Below are 9955 nucleotides of genomic sequence, written 5' to 3' on the forward strand. Positions count from 1 at the left end.
CATCGCGAAACGATCCGACGACTCCTTCTGGGAGTTTTTGGGGTCGGAAGGTTTTCTGGGACTTAGTCTCTGGAGCAACATTTCTGAAGCTCGGCACGAGCAACCACGCACGTGTCTTATATCTCCGTAAGTAAGGGTCTGACGGTCTTGGACACCTTTAGCAAAAAGTTGCGCCCTATCGAATGGAACATTTCACTAGAACACCACGAAACGATCCGACCACTCCTTCGACCTGTTTTGGGGTTTTGCAGTTTTCCATGGGGTATTTTGTATGGGGAAAACCGACCCATGCCCGTATCTCCGTACCTAAGCGTCTGACGGTCTTGGACCCCTTTAGGTAAAAGTTGCATTTCGTCGAGCTGAACATTTCACTAGAACATCGCGAAACGATCCGACCACTCCTTCTGGGAGTTTTTGGGGTCGGAAGGTTTTCTGGGACTTAGTCTCTGGAGCAACATTTCTGAAGCTCGGCACGAGCAACCACGCACGTGTCTTATATCTCCGTAAGTAAGGGTCTGACGGTCTTGGACACCTTTAGCAAAAAGTTGCGCCCTATCGAATGGAACATTTCACTAGAACACCACGAAACGATCCGACCACTCCTTCGACCTGTTTTTGGGTTTTGCAGTTTTCCATGGGGTATTTTGTATGGGGAAAACCGACCCATGCCCGTATCTCCGTACCTAAGCGTCTGACGGTCTTGGACCCCTTTAGGTAAAAGTTGCATTCCGTCGAGCTGAACATTTCACTAGAACATCGCGAAACGATCCGACGACTCCTTCTGGGAGTTTTTGGGGTCCGAAGGTTTTCTGGGACTTAGTCTCTGGAGCAACATTTCTGAAGCTCGGCACGAGCAACCACGCACGTGTCTTATATCTCCGTAAGTAAGGGTCTGACGGTCTTGGACACCTTTAGCAAAAAGTTGCGCTCTATCGAATGGAACATTTCACTAGAACACCACGAAACGATCCGACCACTCCTTCGACCTGTTTTGGGGTTTTGCAGTTTTCCATGGGGTATTTTGTATGGGGAAAACCGACCCATGCCCGTATCTCCGTACCTAAGCGTCTGACGGTCTTGGACCCCTTTAGGTAAAAGTTGCATTCCGTCGAGCTGAACATTTCACTAGAACATCGCGAAACGATCCGACCACTCCTTCTGGGAGTTTTTGGGGTCGGAAGGTTTTCTGGGACTTAGTCTCTGGAGCAACATTTCTGAAGCTCGGCACGAGCAACCACGCACGTGTCTTATATCTCCGTAAGTAAGGGTCTGACGGTCTTGGACACCTTTAGCAAAAAGTTGCGCCCTATCGAATGGAACATTTCAGTAGAACACCACGAAACGATCCGACCACTCCTTCGACCTGTTTTGGGGTTTTGCAGTTTTCCATGGGGTATTTTGTATGGGGAAAACCGACCCATGCCCGTATCTCCGTACCTAAGCGTCTGACGGTCTTGGACCCCTTTAGGTAAAAGTTGCATTTCGTCGAGCTGAACATTTCACTAGAACATCGCGAAACGATCCGACGACTCCTTCTGGGAGTTTTTGGGGTCGGAAGGTTTTCTGGGACTTAGTCTGTGGAGCAACATTTCTGAAGCTCGGCACGAGCAACCACGCACGTGTCTTATATCTCCGTAAGTAAGGGTCTGACGGTCTTGGACACCTTTAGCAAAAAGCTGCGCCCTATCGAATGGAACATTTCACTAGAACACCACGAAACGATCCGACCACTCCTTCGACCTGTTTTGGGGTTTTGCAGTTTTCCATGGGGTATTTTGTATGGGGAAAACCCACCCATGCCCGTATCTCCGTACCTAAGCGTCTGACGGTCTTGGACCCCTTTAGGTAAAAGTTGCATTCCGTCGAGCTGAACATTTCACTAGAACATCGCGAAACGATCAGACGACTCCTTCTGGGAGTTTTTGGGGTCCGAAGGTTTTCTGGGACTTAGTCTCTGGAGCAACATTTCTGAAGCTCGGCACGAGCAACCACGCACGTGTCTTATATCTCCGTAAGTAAGGGTCTGACGGTCTTGGACACCTTTAGCAAAAAGTTGCGCCCTATCGAATGGAACATTTCACTAGAACACCACGAAACGATCCGACCACTCCTTCGACCTGTTTTGGGGTTTTGCAGTTTTCCATGGGGTATTTTGTATGGGGAAAACCGACCCATGCCCGTATCTCCGTACCTAAGCGTCTGACGGTCTTGGACCCCTTTAGGTAAAAGTTGCATTCCGTCGAGCTGAACATTTCACTAGAACATCGCGAAACGATCCGACCACTCCTTCTGGGAGTTTTTGGGGTCGGAAGGTTTTCTGGGACTTAGTCTCTGGAGCAACATTTCTGAAGCTCGGCACGAGCAACCACGCACGTGTCTTATATCTCCGTAAGTAAGGGTCTGACGGTCTTGGACACCTTTAGCAAAAAGTTGCGCCCTATCGAATGGAACATTTCAGTAGAACACCACGAAACGATCCGACCACTCCTTCGACCTGTTTTGGGGTTTTGCAGTTTTCCATGGGGTATTTTGTATGGGGAAAACCGACCCATGCCCGTATCTCCGTACCTAAGCGTCTGACGGTCTTGGACCCCTTTAGGTAAAAGTTGCATTTCGTCGAGCTGAACATTTCACTAGAACATCGCGAAACGATCCGACGACTCCTTCTGGGAGTTTTTGGGGTCGGAAGGTTTTCTGGGACTTAGTCTGTGGAGCAACATTTCTGAAGCTCGGCACGAGCAACCACGCACGTGTCTTATATCTCCGTAAGTAAGGGTCTGACGGTCTTGGACACCTTTAGCAAAAAGCTGCGCCCTATCGAATGGAACATTTCACTAGAACACCACGAAACGATCCGACCACTCCTTCGACCTGTTTTGGGGTTTTGCAGTTTTCCATGGGGTATTTTGTATGGGGAAAACCCACCCATGCCCGTATCTCCGTACCTAAGCGTCTGACGGTCTTGGACCCCTTTAGGTAAAAGTTGCATTCCGTCGAGCTGAACATTTCACTAGAACATCGCGAAACGATCAGACGACTCCTTCTGGGAGTTTTTGGGGTCCGAAGGTTTTCTGGGACTTAGTCTCTGGAGCAACATTTCTGAAGCTCGGCACGAGCAACCACGCACGTGTCTTATATCTCCGTAAGTAAGGGTCTGACGGTCTTGGACACCTTTAGCAAAAAGTTGCGCCCTATCGAATGGAACATTTCACTAGAACACCACGAAACGATCCGACCACTCCTTCGACCTGTTTTGGGGTTTTGCAGTTTTCCATGGGGTATTTTGTATGGGGAAAACCGACCCATGCCCGTATCTCCGTACCTAAGCGTCTGACGGTCTTGGACCCCTTTAGGTAAAAGTTGCATTCCGTCGAGCTGAACATTTCACTAGAACATCGCGAAACGATCCGACCACTCCTTCTGGGAGTTTTTGGGGTCGGAAGGTTTTCTGGGACTTAGTCTCTGGAGCAACATTTCTGAAGCTCGGCACGAGCAACCACGCACGTGTCTTATATCTCCGTAAGTAAGGGTCTGACGGTCTTGGACACCTTTAGCAAAAAGTTGCGCCCTATCGAATGGAACATTTCAGTAGAACACCACGAAACGATCCGACCACTCCTTCGACCTGTTTTGGGGTTTTGCAGTTTTCCATGGGGTATTTTGTATGGGGAAAACCGACCCATGCCCGTATCTCCGTACCTAAGCGTCTGACGGTCTTGGACCCCTTTAGGTAAAAGTTGCATTTCGTCGAGCTGAACATTTCACTAGAACATCGCGAAACGATCCGACGACTCCTTCTGGGAGTTTTTGGGGTCGGAAGGTTTTCTGGGACTTAGTCTGTGGAGCAACATTTCTGAAGCTCGGCACGAGCAACCACGCACGTGTCTTATATCTCCGTAAGTAAGGGTCTGACGGTCTTGGACACCTTTAGCAAAAAGCTGCGCCCTATCGAATGGAACATTTCACTAGAACACCACGAAACGATCCGACCACTCCTTCGACCTGTTTTGGGGTTTTGCAGTTTTCCATGGGGTATTTTGTATGGGGAAAACCCACCCATGCCCGTATCTCCGTACCTAAGCGTCTGACGGTCTTGGACCCCTTTAGGTAAAAGTTGCATTCCGTCGAGCTGAACATTTCACTAGAACATCGCGAAACGATCAGACGACTCCTTCTGGGAGTTTTTGGGGTCCGAAGGTTTTCTGGGACTTAGTCTCTGGAGCAACATTTCTGAAGCTCGGCACGAGCAACCACGCACGTGTCTTATATCTCCGTAAGTAAGGGTCTGACGGTCTTGGACACCTTTAGCAAAAAGTTGCGCCCTATCGAATGGAACATTTCACTAGAACACCACGAAACGATCCGACCACTCCTTCGACCTGTTTTTGGGTTTTGCAGTTTTCCATGGGGTATTTTGTATGGGGAAAACCGACCCATGCCCGTATCTCCGTACCTAAGCGTCTGACGGTCTTGGACCCCTTTAGGTAAAAGTTGCATTCCGTCGAGCTGAACATTTCACTAGAACATCGCGAAACGATCCGACGACTCCTTCTGGGAGTTTTTGGGGTCGGAAGGTTTTCTGGGACTTGGTCTCTGGAGCAACATTTCTGAAGCTCGGCACGAGCAACCACGCACGTGTCTTATATCTCCGTAAGTAAGGGTCTGACGGTCTTGGACACCTTTAGCAAAAAGTTGCGCCCTATCGAATGGAACATTTCACTAGAACACCACGAAACGATCCGACCACTCCTTCGACCTGTTTTGGGGTTTTGCAGTTTTCCATGGGGTATTTTGTATGGGGAAAACCGACCCATGCCCGTATCTCCGTACCTAAGCGTCTGACGGTCTTGGACCCCTTGAGGTAAAAGTTGCATTCCGTCGAGCTGAACATTTCACTAGAACATCGCGAAACGATCCGACGACTCCTTCTGGGAGTTTTTGGGGTCGGAAGGTTTTCTGGGACTTAGTCTCTGGAGCAACATTTCTGAAGCTCGGCACGAGCAACCACGCACGTGTCTTATATCTCCGTAAGTAAGTGTCTGACGGTCTTGGACACCTTTAGCAAAAAGTTGCGCCCTATCGAATGGAACATTTCACTAGAACACCACGAAACGATCCGACCACTCCTTCGACCTGTTTTGGGGTTTTGCAGTTTTCCATGGGGTATTTTGTATGGGGAAAACCGACCCATGCCCGTATCTCCGTACCTAAGCGTCTGACGGTCTTGGACCCCTTTAGGTAAAAGTTGCATTTCGTCGAGCTGAACATTTCACTAGAACATCGCGAAACGATCCGACGACTCCTTCTGGGAGTTTTTGGGGTCCGAAGGTTTTCTGGGACTTAGTCTCTGGAGCAACATTTCTGAAGCTCGGCACGAGCAACCACGCACGTGTCTTATATCTCCGTAAGTAAGGGTCTGACGGTCTTGGACACCTTCAGCAAAAAGTTGCGCCCTATCGAATGGAACATTTCACTAGAACACCACGAAACGATCCGACCACTCCTTCGACCTGTTTTGGGGTTTTGCAGTTTTCCATGGGGTATTTTGTATGGGGAAAACCGACCCATGCCCGTATCTCCGTACCTAAGCGTCTGACGGTCTTGGACCCCTTTAGGTAAAAGTTGCATTTCGTCGAGCTGAACATTTCACTAGAACATCGCGAAATGATCCGACGCCTCCTTCTGGGAGTTTTTGGGGTCCGAAGGTTTTCTGGGACTTAGTCTCTGGAGCAACATTTCTGAAGCTCGGCACGGGCAACCACGCACGTGTCTTATATCTCCGTAAGTAAGGGTCTGACGGTCTTGGACACCTTTAGCAAAAAGTTGCGTATAACCATCCTCGTCAATACTCTCGAACACTGTAACTCGATCCGACCACTCCTTGGTACACTTTTGTGGGTTGCCAGTTTCGGTTGGGACTTAGTCTCTGGAGACCAAATTCTGAAGCTCGGCGTGGGTACCGGTTTTTCGTGCACGTCAGAGGGCCTCGACCGCCCCGAGAACCCGACCTTCAGGATTTTGGCCATTTTTGGGGGTGCACAAAAGTGTTCGTAATCAACCTCGGATTGTACTTTTCATCATCTAGGGGCACCGTAGGGACCGAAAAAAGTGGTTTCGCATGATAGTCCACCTCGACCCATGTCGACCCTTGCGCGACCCCGACCTTCAGGATTTTGCTCTACGGAAGGGGGTCTACTTGTGCGCAACCCCGACCTTCAGGATTTTGCTCTACGGAAGGGGGTGCACAAAAGTGTTCGTAATCAACCTCGGATTGTACTTTTCATCATCTAGGGGCACCGTAGGGACCGAAAAAAGTGGTTTCGCATGATAGTCCACCTCGACCCATGTCGACCCTTGCGCGACCCCGACCTTCAGGATTTTGCTCTACGGAAGGGGGTCTACTTGTGCGCAACCCCGACCTTCAGGATTTTGCTCTACGGAAGGGGGTGCACAAAAGTGTTCGTAATCAACCTCGGATTGTACTTTTCATCATCTAGGGGCACCGTAGGGACCGAAAAAAGTGGTTTCGCATGATAGTCCACCTCGACCCATGTCGACCCTTGCGCGACCCCGACCTTCAGGATTTTGCTCTACGGAAGGGGGTGCACATTTGTGCGACCCCGACCTTCAGGATTTTGCTCTACGGAAGGGGGTGCACAAAAGTGTTCGTAATCAACCTCGGATTGTACTTTTCATCATCTAGGGGCACCGTAGGGACCGAAAAAAGTGGTTTCGCATGATAGTCCACCTCGACCCATGTCGACCCTTGCGCGACCCCGACCTTCAGGATTTTGCTCTACGGAAGGGGGTGCACAAAAGTGTTCGTAATCAACCTCGGATTGTACTTTTCATCATCTAGGGGCACCGTAGGGTCCGAAAAAAGTGGTTTCGCATGATAGTCCACCTCGACCCATGTCGACCCTTGCGCGACCCCGACCTTCAGGATTTTGCTCTACGGAAGGGGGTGCACAAAAGTGTTCGTAATCAACCTCGGATTGTACTTTTCATCATCTAGGGGCACCGTAGGGACCGAAAAAAGTGGTTTCGCATGATAGTCCACCTCGACCCATGTCGACCCTTGCGCGACCCCGACCTTCAGGATTTTGCTCTACGGAAGGGGGTGCACAAAAGTGTTCGTAATCAACCTCGGATTGTACTTTTCATCATCTAGGGGCACCGTAGGGACCGAAAAAAGTGGTTTCGCATGATAGTCCACCTCGACCCATGTCGACCCTTGCGCGACCCCGACCTTCAGGATTTTGCTCTACGGAAGGGGGTGCACACTTGTGCGACCCCGACCTTCAGGATTTTGCTCTACGGAAGGGGGTGCACAAAAGTGTTCGTAATCAACCTCGGATTGTACTTTTCATCATCTAGGGGCACCGTAGGGACCGAAAAAAGTGGTTTCGCATGATAGTCCACCTCGACCCATGTCGACCCTTGCGCGACCCCGACCTTCAGGATTTTGCTCTACGGAAGGGGGTGCACAAAAGTGTTCGTAATCAACCTCGGATTGTACTTTTCATCATCTAGGGGCACCGTAGGGACCGAAAAAAGTGGTTTCGCATGATAGTCCACCTCGACCCATGTCGACCCTTGCGCGACCCTGACCTTCAGGATTTTGCTCTACGGAAGGGGGTGCACAAAAGTGTTCGTAATCAACCTCGGATTGTACTTTTCATCATCTAGGGGCACCGTAGGGACCGAAAAAAGTGGTTTCGCATGATAGTCCACCTCGACCCATGTCGACCCTTGCGCGACCCCGACCTTCAGGATTTTGCTCTACGGAAGGGGGTGCACACTTGTGCGACCCCGACCTTCAGGATTTTGCTCTACGGAAGGGGGTGCACAAAAGTGTTCGTAATCAACCTCGGATTGTACTTTTCATCATCTAGGGGCACCGTAGGGACCGAAAAAAGTGGTTTCGCATGATAGTCCACCTCGACCCATGTCGACCCTTGCGCGACCCCGACCTTCAGGATTTTGCTCTACGGAAGGGGGTCTTCTTGTGCGCAACCCCGACCTTCAGGATTTTGCTCTACGGAAGGGGGTGCACAAAAGTGTTCGTAATCAACCTCGGATTGTACTTTTCATCATCTAGGGGCACCGTAGGGTCCGAAAAAAGTGGTTTCGCATGATAGTCCACCTCGACCCATGTCGACCCTTGCGCGACCCCGACCTTCAGGATTTTGCTCTACGGAAGGGGGTGCACAAAAGTGTTCGTAATCAACCTCGGATTGTACTTTTCATCATCTAGGGGCACCGTAGGGACCGAAAAAAGTGGTTTCGCATGATAGTCCACCTCGACCCATGTCGACCCTTGCGCGACCCCGACCTTCAGGATTTTGCTCTACGGAAGGGGGTGCACAAAAGTGTTCGTAATCAACTTCGGATTGTACTTTTCATCATCTAGGGGCACCGTAGGGACCGAAAAAAGTGGTTTCGCATGATAGTCCACCTCGACCCATGTCGACCCTTGCGCGACCCCGACCTTCAGGATTTTGCTCTACGGAAGGGGGTGCACACTTGTGCGACCCCGACCTTCAGGATTTTGCTCTACGGAAGGGGGTGCACAAAAGTGTTCGTAATCAACCTCGGATTGTACTTTTCATCATCTAGGGGCACCGTAGGGACCGAAAAAAGTGGTTTCGCATGATAGTCCACCTCGACCCATGTCGACCCTTGCGCGACCCCGACCTTCAGGATTTTGCTCTACGGAAGGGGGTGCACAAAAGTGTTCGTAATCAACCTCGGATTGTACTTTTCATCATCTAGGGGCACCGTAGGGACCGAAAAAAGTGGTTTCGCATGATAGTCCACCTCGACCCATGTCGACCCTTGCGCGACCCCGACCTTCAGGATTTTGCTCTACGGAAGGGGGTGCACAAAAGTGTTCGTAATCAACCTCGGATTGTACTTTTCATCATCTAGGGGCACCGTAGGGTCCGAAAAAAGTGGTTTCGCATGATAGTCCACCTCGACCCATGTCGACCCTTGCGCGACCCCGACCTTCAGGATTTTGCTCTACGGAAGGGGGTGCACAAAAGTGTTCGTAATCAACCTCGGATTGTACTTTTCATCATCTAGGGGCACCGTAGGGACCGAAAAAAGTGGTTTCGCATGATAGTCCACCTCGACCCATGTCGACCCTTGCGCGACCCCGACCTTCAGGATTTTGCTCTACGGAAGGGGTCCTCTCTGTACAAGGTTTAGGGGTACATTTTCACCCAAAAACCACTATCGCTCATCCGAAACAACTCCTCGAAATGTGTCTTCTCTGTGAATTTGGCCCCGATCTGACGAGTAGTTTTCGGGATATGCCCCTCTGAAGGTACATATTGGGACTTAGCCGATTTTCACCCATTGCGGTGTCTATGGGGTGTTGGGAATCGCTCTACCGACCAGCCGGTTGGAGATATCGATTCCCGGTCTTCGGCGCGTTTGCTCAACTCTGTAATGCCTACTTTTCGTCCATACACACAACACCTCGCAGAGTTCTCCTTCTGCCAGATATAGCGCGTGCCCCTTTGTTCGTGCACCATTTTGCCCGTTTTTCGCACATTGCCTCGAAACCATGCGTCCGACGCTTTTGCGTCCCACGTACCGATGTTAGAACACCACCGTGGCTAACTTTCGTCCATATACGCCAAACTTCTCAGACACCTCCATCCGAGAGTATTTCGTGTTTTCCCATATATTGCATACTTCCAGGGGTTTTCTTCCATACAACTTTCAATGTTCTGTAAAACACCCGCGCATCGTCCGATTGGACTGAAACTGCTCCGGCGCGCTCTCTGCCGTGCTACAACTCTGCGCAAACCATCAAAACCTCGATGCCTGCGTGCGCACCTAGCCATCTGAACTCCGTACACTCTGGCTGAACAGGCCTCTTAGCCCGTTACAACATGGCTAACCCACTGGTAACCGGTAACCGTCACTCGTCCAATGTGGTCCA

The sequence above is a fragment of the Anopheles nili genome (assembly GCF_943737925.1).
Source record: "Anopheles nili chromosome X unlocalized genomic scaffold, idAnoNiliSN_F5_01 X_unloc_7, whole genome shotgun sequence".
In the NCBI taxonomy this organism is placed as follows: Eukaryota; Metazoa; Arthropoda; class Insecta; order Diptera; family Culicidae; genus Anopheles; species Anopheles nili.